The sequence below is a fragment of the Aquarana catesbeiana genome, linkage group LG01, assembly GCF_042186555.1.
Source record: "Aquarana catesbeiana isolate 2022-GZ linkage group LG01, ASM4218655v1, whole genome shotgun sequence".
NCBI lineage: Eukaryota > Metazoa > Chordata > Amphibia > Anura > Ranidae > Aquarana > Aquarana catesbeiana.
In genome coordinates this window covers 630391776-630406102 of record NC_133324.1, presented here as the reverse complement: position 1 = coordinate 630406102, position 14327 = coordinate 630391776, and the positions used below count along the sequence as shown (strand labels likewise).

At 43.7% G+C, this 14327-nt stretch overlaps 1 protein-coding gene across 1 annotated transcript in view; it reads left to right on the top strand.

Moving 5' to 3' along the window:
• Positions 1 to 14327, top strand: part of PARM1 (prostate androgen-regulated mucin-like protein 1) — a 126352-nt gene that overhangs the window by 97150 nt on the left and 14875 nt on the right.

Sequence of the window (14327 nt, the reverse complement as noted above, 5' to 3'; positions counted from 1 at the left end):
GTGGACAGCCATTTTTAGGTCTCTCCAGAGATGCTCAATTGGGTTTAAGTCAGGGCTCTGGCTGGGCCATTCAAGAACAGTCACGGAGTTGTTGTGAAGCCACTCCTTCGTTATTTTAGGGTGCTTAGGGTCATTGTCTTGTTGGAAGGTAAACCTTCGGCTCAGTCTGAGGTCCTGAGCACTCTGGAGAAGGTTTTCGTCCAGGATATCCCTGTACTTGGCCGCATTCATCTTTCTCTCAATTGCAACCAGTCGTCCTGTCCCTGCAGCTGAAAAACACTCCCACATCATGATGCTGCCACCACCATGCTTCACTGTTGGGACTGTATTGGACAGGTGATAAGCAGTGCCTGTTTTTCTCCACACATACTGCTTAGAATTAAGGCCAAAAAGTTCTATCTTGGTCTCATCAGACCAGAGAATCTTATTTCTCACCATCTTGGAGTCCTTAAGGTGTTTTTTTAGCAAACTCCATGCGGGCTTTCATGTGTCTTGCACTAAGGAGAGGCTTCCGTCGAGCCACTCTGCCATAAAGCCCCGACTGGTGGAGGGCTGCAGTGATGGTTGACTTTCTCCCATCTCCCGATTGCATCTCTGGAGCTCAGCCACAGTGATCTTTGGGTTCTTTTTTACCTCTCTCACCAAGGCTCTTCTCCCCTGATAGCTCAGTTTGGCCGGACGGCCAGCTCTAGGAAGGGTTCTGGTCATCAATTTCAATGGTTCTGGTCATCCCAAACGTCTTCCATTTAAGGATTATGGAGGCCACTGTGCTCTTAGGAACCTTAAGTGCAGCAAAATTTTTTTGTAACCTTGGCCAGATCTGTTCCTTGCCACAATTCTGTCTCTGAGCTCTTCAGGCAGTTCCTTTTGACCTCATGATTCTCATTTGCTCTGACATGCACTGTGAGCTGTAAGGTCTTATATAGACAGGTGTGTGGCTTTCCTAATCAAGTCCAATCAGTATAATCAAACACAGCTGGACTTAAATGAAGGTGTAGAACCATCTTAAGGATGATCAGAAGAAATGGACAGCACCTGAGTTAAATATATGAGTGTCACAGCAAAGGGTCAGAATACTTAGGATTAAGGATGGGGTCGGGCGTGTTCGCACACACTCCACATGCAGAGCCAGCCAGGAATTCGGCACGGCGCTGCGCTAATCACAGGCAGCGAGACATTTTCCCAATATGCGGCTGCAGAGATCAGGAAATGTCTCACTGCCTGTGATTAGCGCAGCGCAGTGCCGACTTCCTGGCGGGCTCTGCATGTGGAGTGTGCGAACACGCCGGAGCTCATCCTTACTTAGGACCATGTGATATTTCAGTTTTTCCTTTTTAATAAATCTGCAAAAATGTTAACAATACTGTGTTTTTCTGTCAACATGGGGTGCTGTGTGTACATTAATGAGGAAAAAAATGAACTTAAATGATTTTAGCAAATGGCTGCAATACAACAAAGAGTCAAAAATTTAAGGGGGTCTGAATACTTTCCGTCCCCACTGTATGTGTCCCATGTCCTTTCACTTTCCACACTGTAGACACAACAGGAAATAAGAAATCTCCCCACTGTGATGGAAATGCCCACTAAATTAGTTGTCACCAGAACAAGTATTCACATTACCCTTCTTTTCCTGTTCTCTTCTATTCCTGTTCCTAAAGAATTTGATGTGATTGCGTAACACATATGAGGTATCGCCACGCACGCCCAAGTGAGGGGAATAGTTCCATAATTCATGGTTAACTCTAATTGGATAGGATGTAAAGTTTTTAAATCATCGCCTATGGACAAATTTGAATATCCTACTTTCTCTCCGTTTCATGGGCACACACAGTTTTAAGGCTTGACATATTTGGTATATATTTATCGGACATGATCTGATTTTTCCATTTTTTTCAATTGGAATTTTATTGGGTTTGTGTGTGCTAAAATTAATTTTAGTGTATCCATTTCTGAAATTACAGGTTTGAAAAACAGCTGTCCAAAAGATATTGTGTGACATAAAAAAACTGCAACCACCATCTTTGTATTCTACAGGTTCTCTGTTTTTTAGGCCAAAGTAGTTTTTAGGCACATTTTAATTTGTGTGCCAAAAATGAAAAAAAAAATACATGCTCTGACACAAAACGGTTAAAAGAGCGTATGTATGTAGGATCTTCTGTCTTTATTTTTTATTAGAGATAGTAAGATCAAAATAGTAAGTCCCACAGCCCCAAGATCTTATTAGACATGCAGCTTTCTGTCATTTACTCATCAATGATGACATTTTCAATGTAGTAAACTTTAAGCAACTTACAGGGATGCCGTATACCAAGCAGTGGGCTGTCTGTAATTTAGTCTTGAGATATGTGCAGACATCTGGGGGAGTCAGTAAGTGGATTATAGGAGCAGAGAGATGAGATTCTGGGAAAACATGTCTACATGCTGAATTGCCCTTGCTATGGTTGCAAAGAAAATAAATTAGAATTATGACTGGATGCAGACTAAAATTGAAAGGTAATTGTTACCAGCATCAACCCTGTCCTGCACATACTGCCGTTTTCGTACACACACTGCTACCCTCCACACTTATTTCTTTCATATACTGCTCACTATCATACTCTCAATGCTCCTCTACTGTACATAGTACAAGCCATCCTACCACTCCTCTTCTGTTCATACTACTTACTGTCATACCCTTCACACTTCACTCCTGTACATACTGCCCACTTTCATACACTCTGCAATCCTCTCCTGCACATACCACCTGCCACACTCCTCTCCTGCACATACCACCTGCCACACTCCTCTCCTGCACATACCACCTGCCACACTCCTCTCCTGCACATACTATCTGCCACACGCCTCTCCTGCTAATACTGCCTGCCGCACTCCTCTCCTGCACACACTACCTGCCGCACTCCTCTCCTGCACATACCACCTGCCACACTCCTCTCCTGCACATACCACCTGCCACACTCCTCTCCTGCACATACCACCTGCCACACTCTTCTCCTGAACATACCACCTGCCACACTCCTCTCCCGCACATACCACCTGCCACACTCTTCTCCTGCACATACCACCTGCCACACTCCTCTCCTGCACATACCACCTGCCACACTCCTCTCCTGCACATACCACCTGCCACACTCTTCTCCTGCACATACCACCTGCCACACTCCTCTCCTGCACATACCACCTGCCACAATCCTCTCCTGCACATACCACCTGCCACACTCCTCTCCTGCACATACCACCTGCCACACTCTCCTGCACATACCACCTGCCACACTCCTCTCCTGCACATACCACCTGCCACACTCCTCTCCTGCACATACCACCTGCCACAATCCTCTCCTGCACATACCACCTGCCACACTCCTCTCCTGCACATACCATCTGCCACACTCTTCTCCTGCACATAACACCTGCCACACTCCTCTCCTGCACATACCACCTGCCACACTCCTCTCCTTCACATACCACCTGCCACACTCCTCTCCTGCACATATCACCTGCCACACTCCTCTCCTGCGCATACCACCTGCCACACTCCTTTCGTGCGCATACCACCTGCCACACTCCTCTCTTGCACATACCACCTGCCAAACTCCTCTCCTGCACATACTACCTGCAACACTCCTCTCTTGCACATACCACCTGCCACACTCCTCTCCTGCACATACCACCTGCCACACTCCTCTCCTGCACATACCACCTGCCACACTCCTCTCCTGCACATACCACCTGCCGCACTCCTCTCTTGCACATACCACCTACCACACTCCTCTCCTGCACAAACTACCTGCCACACTCTTCTCCTGCTAATACTACCTGCCACACTCCTCTCCTGCTAATACTACCTGCCACACTCCTCTCCTGCTAATACTGCCTGCCGCACTCCTCTCCTGCACATACCGCTCACTGTCATATCATTCACACTCCTTTCCTGTACATATATACATTATTAGGCAGTAGTAATGTTATATGGGACAAAATACACATAAAAAACTCTCCATGAGGGCTGTTTATCTTTCTTTTGCTTTAACCCTATTTGTCTCTCAGCTCCATGTTTTTTCTTCTCTTTTTTCTTGGAGGTCAGTAGTTTCCTTAAAGCTGAACTGACTAAAAACTTTAATCTAACTGCTTGCTGAGCAGCTCACGCAGATATACTGTGGCAAGTCGGCAGCGCTGCGCGAATCACTGTACCTGTACGACAGCAGGCGCAGTTGCGGGCAGGCGCGCTCCGCCGGTGGCATGCTCTTGCTCCCGCTGCGGGAGCGCGCCCGTGGGTTGGGCGAACTCTATGTTCGCCACTGACCCGCGATCGCGGTGAGGAGAGGCAGAATGAGGAACTTGTCCGAAGTGATTGCTGCTGATAGCAGAGGAACAAAGCAGCAGACAGAAATGACACTTAATGCTCTTGAGAGGGATATGCTTTGTTCATATTTCATGTCTGAGGTTTACAACCACTTTAATAGCCAAAAGGATATAGATACACTTAATGTGCACCAAATGCCTTTGCAAACCCTGATATTACTTTGTAAAAGAAGCAGTCTCACCATCACTGTGTTGTACATAGTCTGAGATCAGAACTCTGATAGGATCCACCCACTACAGGCTGCCTCTGTTACACTGCACAGTATCACATTGGGGTTTATTCACTAGAGCATGAGAATGAAAAATCAGTCTCACTTGCCAGACCATTGTTCCTAATTTTTACTGACAGTCTACTGACTGGAATGGTACCAGCCTATTGGAGAAAAGCCAATGTAGCACCAATATTTAAAAAGGGCCCAAAATACATCCCTGGAATTACAGAGCAGTTAGCCTAACATCAATAGTATGCAAGCTCTTGGAGGGGATGATAAGGGACTATATACAAGATTTTAGTAATGAGAACGGTATCATTAGCAGTAATCAGCATGGATTCATGAAGAATCGTTCTTGCCAAACCAATCTATTAACCTTCTATGAAGAGGTGAGTTGCCATCTAGATAAAGGAAGGCCCGTAGACGTGGTGTATCTGGATTTTGCAAAAGAATTTGACATAGTTCCCCATAAACGTTTACTGTACAAAATAAGGTCCGTTGGCATGGACCATAGGGTGAGTACATGGATTGAAAACTGGCTACAAGGGCGAGTTCAGAGGGTGGTGATAAATTGGGAGTACTCAGAATGGTCAGGGGTGGGTAGTGGGGTCCCCCAGGGTTCTGTGCTGGGACAAATCCAATGTTATTTTGTTCATAAACGACCTGGAGGATGGGGTAAACAGTTCAATCTCTGTATTTGCGGACAATACTAAGCCTAGAAGGGCAATAACTTCTCCGCAGGATGTGGAAACCTTGCAAAAAGATCTGAACAAATGAATGGGGTGGGCAACTACATGGCAAATGAGGTTTAATGTAGAAAAATGTAAAATAATGCATTTGGGTGGCAAAAATATGAATGCAATCTATACACTGGGGGAACCTCTGGGGGAATCTAGGATGGAAAAGGACCTGGGGGTCCTAGTAGATGATAGGCTCAGCAATGGCATGCAATACCAGGCTGCTGCTAACAAAGCAAACAGAATATTGGCATGCATTAAAAAGGGGATTAATTCCAGAGATAAAACAATAATCCTCCCCCTCTACAAGACTCTGGTCCGGCCGCACCTAGAGTATGCTGTACAGTTCTGGGCACCAGTCCTCAGGAAGGATGTACTGGAAATGGAGCGAGTACAAAGAAGGGCAACAAAGCTAATAAAGGGTCTGGAGGATATTAGTTATGAGGAAAGGTTGCGAGCACTGAACTTATTCTCTCTGGAAAAGAGACACTTGAGAGGGGATATGATTTCAATATACAAATACCATACTGGTGACCCCACAATAGGGATAAAACTTTTTCGCAGAAGGGAGTTTAACAAGACTCATGGCCACTCCTTAAAATTAGAAGAAAAGAGGTTTTACCTTAAACTACGTAGAGGGTTCTTTACTGTAAGAGCGGCAAGGATGTGGAAATTCCCTTCCACAGGCGGTGGTCTCAGCGGGGGGCATCGATAGTTTCAAGAAACTATTAGATAAGCACCTGAACGACCACAACATACAGGGATATACAAAAAAAAAGCAAAAGAAGTAGCCCTGGGACTTTAGATGAGGTGAGAGAGGTTTAGCCAATGTTCACAGCGAACAATGAGACAAAATCAATGTATTCATTTCAAAATGTTATGTAACGGAGGGGCAGCAACAATCATTGTGAGTTACCCGGCATAATAGCCAATGTACACAACACAAATGAAAATTAATATATAAAGATTTATTACAAATGTTATACATCAATGAGCAACAATAAAACTTGAAAGTTGCTGGGTCAGTAAATACACATACACAATGAGAAAATAAAAATAAAAATGTACATACATATGGATAGGAAAGTATGTAAACATAATGCAGACATCAATAATACCCAGCATGTACTGGCATAAAACAAGCATCAATAAATCCCTACGCATTTCGCTTCTTCAGGGGTGGATGCATGAATGTTGTATCGAAGGGCTGAGTTAAATCGCCAAACACTGGATATCAAGATGGCGGCTGTGTAGTGCATCCAGCTCGGGAGCTGAGGAGGCGGAGCAAACAAAGACCACAATAGGGGAACATCAGGAGGATCAGCACGGTCTGGATAGGGGTATTTCTCACTTAGCCCCTTAAAATCATGTCTAGAAAATATCTCAATGGAGTGAAAAATATCCAATGGTTGTCAGTTTGTTCTTAGAGATATGACCGCTCCATCCAACCGTCGAGTTGTGAATCAGAATCCCAGCCATGCTGAACATCCAGATATACCCACAAGGGCCCGAAGGCTACACCCCCAGCGTCATGTAGGGGCAGTGACGCATGGGCGTCTGTGAGACGTCCGCCGTCAGAGGGGGTGCGCAAACGCGGAACAACATACAGGGATATACAATGTAATACTGACATATAATCACACACATAGGTTGGACTTGATGGACTTGTGTCCTTTTTCAACCTCACCTACTATGTAACTTTGTAACTTCTGCATAGAAACCAATCAGCTTCTAACCTCAGCTTGCTCAATTAAGCTTTAGCAATAAAACCTGGAAGCTGATTGGTTATGATGCAAAAGTGAGCCTGATTTTGGACTCTTCAGCTTTAGTTAATAAACACCACTGTATATGTGCATTGCAGTGCCTAGCAATTAGTAATAATTTGTACCTCAACGTTAGGGATGAGCCCGATGTTCGAGTCAAACATCGGGTGTTCGTCCGTTCACCAAATTTAGAACATTATGGGGCGTTCGCGGGAAACTCGAGCGCCCACGGAACGCCCCATAAAGAACCGCGTGATCTCGCAGTGCATTGACGACTGCTGATTGGCCAAAGCATGCACCTGACCTGCCTGCTTTGGCCAATCACAGCACGCTGCTATGAGAGCCATGATTGGCCAAAGGCACGGTGCCTTTGGCCAATCATGGCTCAGGGAGCTAAGTCCATGCCCCACACTATGTAAGGCTGCTTACAAGGCAGCCGTACATAGTGTAATGAATGAGAGCAGCAAAATTATATTTCTAAAGGAAAAAATGTTATTTAAAACTGCTTGTGGCTGTAATGTATTGCCGGACTCCGGCAATATACATAAAAATCATTGAAAAAATGGCTTGGGTTCCCATCCCCAGTCCATTACCAGACCCTATGCCAAAGTTAAAAATTAAAATGGCGTGGGGGTCCCCCCCCCCCCAAAAATCTATACATAATCCAGGCCCTTCAGGTCTGATATGGATATTAAGGGGAATCCTGCGCCAAAATAAAAAAATAGCGTGGGGGTCCCCCCCAAAATCTATACTAGGCCCTTCAGGTCTGGTATGGATTTTAAGGGAAACCCCGCACCAAAATAAAAAAAATGGTGTGGGGGCCCCCCAAAATCCATACCAGACCCTTGGACAAAAAAATAGAAAAAAAGGACACTCCTATGGCCACATCCGTATAAATTGTATGTCATAGAAAAGAAAAAAAAGGGGTTCAACAAGGACCCCCTGAGCTAACTTTAGAGGCACAACAAACCTGAGAAAGCATAATCAAAGTAACAATATAATCAATTTTATTAAATATATAAATACATACAGTACAAAGACATTGACAAAAGATAATAAAAAATCATCTATATAAAAATATACATGATACAAGCCCCGATGTGTCTACGTGTTTCTTATAGAACTTCTTCAGGACACATTCAGGTTTCAGTTAATACACAAGAGGGTTTCACTAAAATGAGAAAAGACTTTATAAAAAAGTGAACATATAAACATATAATATCGTATAACAATGGATGAAAGAAAGTCCTTTACTTGTGTTCTGTGATGTCCATTCATCTTCGATCACAGCGTCTGATGTTCCAGAGAGAAAAAAAAGGAAAAACTCCGCCTCCATGGGAGGCGTCCCCGTGACTGCAGCCTTTTCACGATGACAGCTGTTATATAGCTGAGGGCGGGGCCACCCAGTGACGTAGATGGGTGACCCCGCCCCCTCTAACGTCAGGTGACATCACATGACATCAGAAGGGACGGAGTCACCCAGTTACGTCACCAGGTGGCCCCGCCCTTGCCTTTATAACAGCTGTCAAAGCAAAAAGACGGCAGACGCGAGAAGATCTAACACTGATGCAGAGTTTTTCCAATTTTTTTTTTTTTTTTCTCAGGAACGTCAGACGCTGTGATTGAAGATGGATGGACATCGCGGGACACTTTTTTTTTTTTTTTTTTAATAAAGGACTTGTCCAAAACTGTCTCCTGTCATTTTTACCACTTTTTTTCTTGAAAGAGTAGGGGTACAATTCACATGGGGGGGCGGTATCTGGGGGCCCCCTTGTTAAAGGGGGCTTCCACATTCTGATAAGCCCCCCACCCGCAGACCCCCACAAGAGATGTGGGGAAGGGGCCCTTGTCCCCATCAACATGAGGACAAGGTGTTTTGAGGGGGACTCCAAAGCACCCTCCCCATGTTGAGGACATGTGGCCTGGTACGGTTCAGGAGGAGGGCGCTCTCTCGTTCCTCCCCTTTTCCTGCGGCCTGGCAGGTTGCGTGCTCAGGACCCCCACGCCAGACCTGAAGGACCTGTTATGGATTTTGGGGGGGACCCCCACGCCATTATTTATTTTTTTTTTTGGAGTGGAGTTCCCCTTAATATTCATACCAACCCCAAAGGGCCTGGTAATGGACTGGGGGAGGGGGAACTCACGCCATTTTTTTCATTGATTATTATCTATATTGCCAGGATCCGACAATACATTACAGCCGCGAGCAGTTTTAAATTAAATTTTTTCCTTTAGAAATGTCATTTTGCTGTGGTACTGTTATAAACATGGGAAAGATGCGCTACTTTACAGGCAGACTAAGGAGACCCCCAGGCACGATATTTAAAGGATATTTCAGTTTTACTGTTTCACTTTAAGTATTATTAAAATCACTGCTCCTGAAATAACGGCTGTTTTTAAAACTTTTTTTTGCATTGATACATGTCCCCTGGGGCAGGACTCGGCTCCCCAAACACTTTTTATGGCAATAACTTGCATATAAGCCTTTAAAATTAGCACTTATGATTTTTCACATTTGTGTCCCTTACACTGTAACGGTGTTCGCACAAATTTTTTGCCTGTTCGCTTCTTCTGCTGCGAACCAAACTGGGGCATGTTCGGCTCATCCCTACTCAACATGCATATACAGCACACTATAGCACACCACAATGCACACATGAAAATGCTCTGTGCACTGCATTGTGAAAAATAGTGCAGGAACATGAGTGTTTAGGGGCTTTTTACATTTTAGCACAATGTTTGCTGGTACAATTGTATGGTCACAAGACTTCCCTTGCTGTCTGCGATTGCTCTGCATGATTGAGGCATCTGACTAGTCAAATTTGGGTAACCTGATTTGGTGTTAAAATATTGTATTCTCCCTAATGGGATTGCTATCAATGGACACCTTCAATTATTTTTCCATCTTTCCAACGATTAAATCTTCTGCCCTTGTTGTTTTAACTTTTGATAGTAAAACATTTTTTTTTGCCAGTAAATACCTTATACAGCCCACTTCCTGTTTCTTGTCTGGTCATTAGCCTAGGCTTATGACATCATGCACAGCTCTCTCTCACTCTCCTGAGAGTTTGCCAGCAAGGGAGGGCGGGGGGGGGGGGGGCAGGAGAGTGGAGGAGGGACGAGTCATAGGAGAGCCAAGGAGAGCTGCAGAGCTGGAGGGGGCTGGGTGAGGGTGGAAATGGAAGGAGACTGCAGAGATCCATGTGTATTCATAGAGAGAGGAGAAACGTGCAGGCAAGCAGTGGTGTTAGTGTGTCTGTCTGTCTGTCTATGGCATTTGTGTGTGTGTGCTTTTGTATAAATGTGTTTGGACGTGTGTCTGTATATATGTGTATGTGTGTGTGTGCCTCTGTGTGTCTGTGTAAATCCAGGAAGTGAACAGGCAGCAGCTTCAGCTGCCCACAGTTAAAATGGTTGCAGCCAGACTTAATGGAGGGAGATTTTTGCAGCATTTTTGGCAAGTACAGAATCACAGTATATAATAAATAATATAAAAAGTGGTTGGAGGGAAGCTTCAGAATGGCAAAGATGTTTTTATTACAAATTATGTGAGCAGGCTGCAGTTCCTTTTGTAATTTCAAAGCATACGTTTTTTTTCAAGCAGATGAGAAAACTTCTGTGGAACAATAATCATTAGGATGAGGACTAGATAAAAATGTTCTTATTCTTCCTGGCTACTCCTCTCTCACTGGCCCTGTGTATATCACTGCTGCTCTAGAGATTAGAAAGGAATTTTTTTGTTTATTATGTGAACAATAGAAATGAGTCAGCTCTCACCAAGGAAATGAAACTGTTACTGAATATATGGCTTGAACCTGCGGTCGGCAGACATTCCGTTTGAAAACCTTGTCATTTGTAGCTGCTGCTTTGCCGCACAATTACATTGTAATTAAAGTGGGGATCTATCCCAAACACCATTTCTTAGCTTTGGCTAGACTTAAAAGAAGTTAGCACCTCTGTCAGTGACACTGAAGTCCCCATAGGGAAGATTTCCCCTCATGTCCAACTTATTGGAGTAATCTCGGCAGCAAAATATGGGGACAAAGCAATAAAAATACCCTTTTTTTTAATAGAGCAAGAAAAAGTTTGGACTTGTTATGGATTATTTTGCCACTGTTGGTAAAATTCACAACGCCAATGGTCAAGAGAGCAAGAAGTTTCTCAATAGTGGCAGCAGTAAGGGGGTTGCACAGATTCCAAGCCTTTCATTCACTATCCAAAAGAAAAAAAATTTAAAGTGATATTAAATGCAGATTTTTTTTATTTATTTTTTTTTTTTTAATAACAAACATGTCATACTTACAGTAGTTTTGCACTGAGCACCCCTGATCTTCCTCTTCTTGGGTCCCCTGCCAGTGCTCCTGGCCCCTTCCTCCTGCCGAGTGCCCCCATACCAAGCAGCTTGCTATGGATGCATCGAGCAGGCTCACTCCTGAGCTGCTGCTCTGTGTGTCAATTCACACACAGAGCGCAACTCAGCCCCGCCCTCACTCTCCCCTCATTGGTTGTGATTGACAGTAATGGCTCCTGCTGCTGTCTCAGCCAATGAAGTGGAAGAGAACCCGGGACAGCTGCTGCTCTCATGCACATTGCTGAATTGAGATGGGGCTCAGGTAAGTATTAGGGGGGCTGTTGAACATAGCAGGTCTTTTACCTTCATGCATAGAATGCATGAAGGTAAAAAAACTTGAGCCTTTATAACCACTTTAACTAATTATACAGTTGAATTCACTTTTCACCCATAGAGCTACCAAAATATAAGTATGCATAATGCATTATTGTACAACAATCCTCATTTCTATAAATTCCTTTAGAACGTATTAAATAGCTCTGGTTGACCAATCTCAGGAGAAAAATTAATTGTTATAGAGATGAGATAAGAAGGTACTGCATGGACTTGCCCCCATCTTGGCTGTATTTCCAAGCATGCATGCTATTATTATTTGCTAATATTCAGTATATATATTTTTTTATATAACACTTTTTGAACCAATTACATCCATCTTTGTTCCTAAGTGAGTTGCCTAAAACTCCTACCACTACCTACAACTCTACACTCACAGAAGGTCAACCTTTGGATGTTTGTATACTTTTAAACAATGAAAGCTGCAGTTGGTATCTCTTTAGCAGATAAGTCTTAGGCATTATACCACTAAAAATGAAATTCCTATTGCAGGGGATGCCTAAAACTTTACCTGTATTTTACACATAGACAGGGTGAACTCAATGCATTGGTGTTCTTTTTCAGAACTGAACCTTGGGCCTTAAAGTGGATGTAAACCCCATTCATGAAATTTGACCTGGGCACATATATCTATAGTGTTTACTTATCTCTTTCCAAAACCCTAAGTTCCATGTCTTTCTGCTGCTCGGTTCTTCTGTTATCATCATGATAATTTCTGACAAGCTCTCTGACAACCGAGATGAAACCAGCCTGAAATTTGTGTCGGGGATGGTGCATAGAAATAGATTAGCAGAAAGCTGGTCTGTTTACAGCATAGCTATGCACATTTCTTTCTTCCTCTGCCTATATGGAGAAGGGGCGTGTGAAGACAGCAGATATGCATGTAAAACTTATATAGGGAGATTTATTTAATCTCTGTGTATCATCTGAGGTTGTTTACTTCACTGGGTATATGTGAGGGTTTACATCCACTTTTTTTTTTTTTTTTTTTTTTTTCCACTCAGCAAGATTATTTGTCTGGGACTCGTTTTTCAGTTATCAGTACTTCCAACTTCATCCCATTCCTGCTTCTCATCATCGTGGTAATACTGATTGTACTTTTTTTTTTTTTTTTTTAAATTGATCTTACAAAGTTTGTTTACATTGTATTTAAACGTTTTATCTTTATATATTTCTCCCCTTCCCCCCCCTACCCCCCCTTACCCCCCCCAAGACCGTGGATCCCCTCCTGCTCCCCCCCTCTTTCCCCATCCTAATCCATTCCCTCTGTTTCAGCTTCCGAGGTCATTGAATTATTGCTCACTGGGTCTCTTTATCTCTTTATCCTCCTATCTCGGCTGTCCATATTTCTGCCGCTCTCAGGGAGACTTTAAACTCTTCCCACCTTTTCCATTTTTCCACAAAGGCACCCATTTTCATCCCCTCACTGTATCTTAAGTATTCTAGGTTGTGTATTTCATTGACTTTCTCTAACCACTCCTTCATAGCTGGTCTCTCTGTTCTTCTCCAGTATTTAGGTATCAAACTTTTGGCCGCATCCAGAAGATGCGGCATTAAGGTTCTCAAGTAGGCTTTATTGGGCATTTCGCTTAGGTGAAATAGGCAAACCCAAGGGTCGTCTAGAATGTTAATCCCTGTTATGTCTTTAATAAATCCCCTCACCTCTTTCCAAAATATTTTTATTGTCGGGCATTGCCACCAGATGTGGGTCATTGTTCCCACCTCTCCACATCCCCTCCAACAATGTTGTGGGGGTCCGTTGTGGAATTTGTTTAGACGTTCTGGGGTCAGGCACATCCTGGTAAGGCATCTATAGTTCAACTCCAAAATTTTACTATTAACTGACGTAGCTGTTGCTCTCTTTAGGATCAGTGACCCCTCTGGGGTAGTAAGCTCCCTCCCCAACTCCTTCTCCCACTTCTTTATAAAAGAGGGGGTTTCCGTGTTCCCTAGCCCTATCAGTAGTCTATATGTCTGGGAAAACCCCCCCTTCCTGTCCTTATCCAGGCACATTTTCTCTAGTGGGCGTAGGTTTCCCATTGATCTAATTGGTTTTGGGAGGGATCTGATAAACTGATTCAGTTGGTTGTACCGCCAGGAATTTATTACCAGCAAGCCTCTTTTTTCCTTTAATTCTTGGTATGTGCATATTTTATTTTGTTGCATAACATCTTTTAACTGTATGTTTTCGTCTAGTAACCAACTCCCAAACCACTCCCCCCTCCCTGGTGCGAAGTATGCTGAATCCTTAAGTGACATTAAAGGGGAGTTGTATCCCCAGTGCTCCTTCTTGTGAACCTTGTCCCATATCTTTAGTGCATGTTTAGTGATCTCGTGCGTGTCGGAACTAAATTCTCTTAAATGTGGGGGTATCCAAATTAATTTATTCAACCTTGCATTACTAATCTCCCTCTCCATTTTCACCCAGTGTTTATCTGCTTTATTTTTTACCCAATCTATTACTCTGGCTAAGGCTATAGCTTCATAGTACTTACACACATCTGGTGCTCCCCATCCCCCATGGCCCTTCACTTTTGTCAATTGTGTAAATTTTAAACGTGGTGCTTTCCCT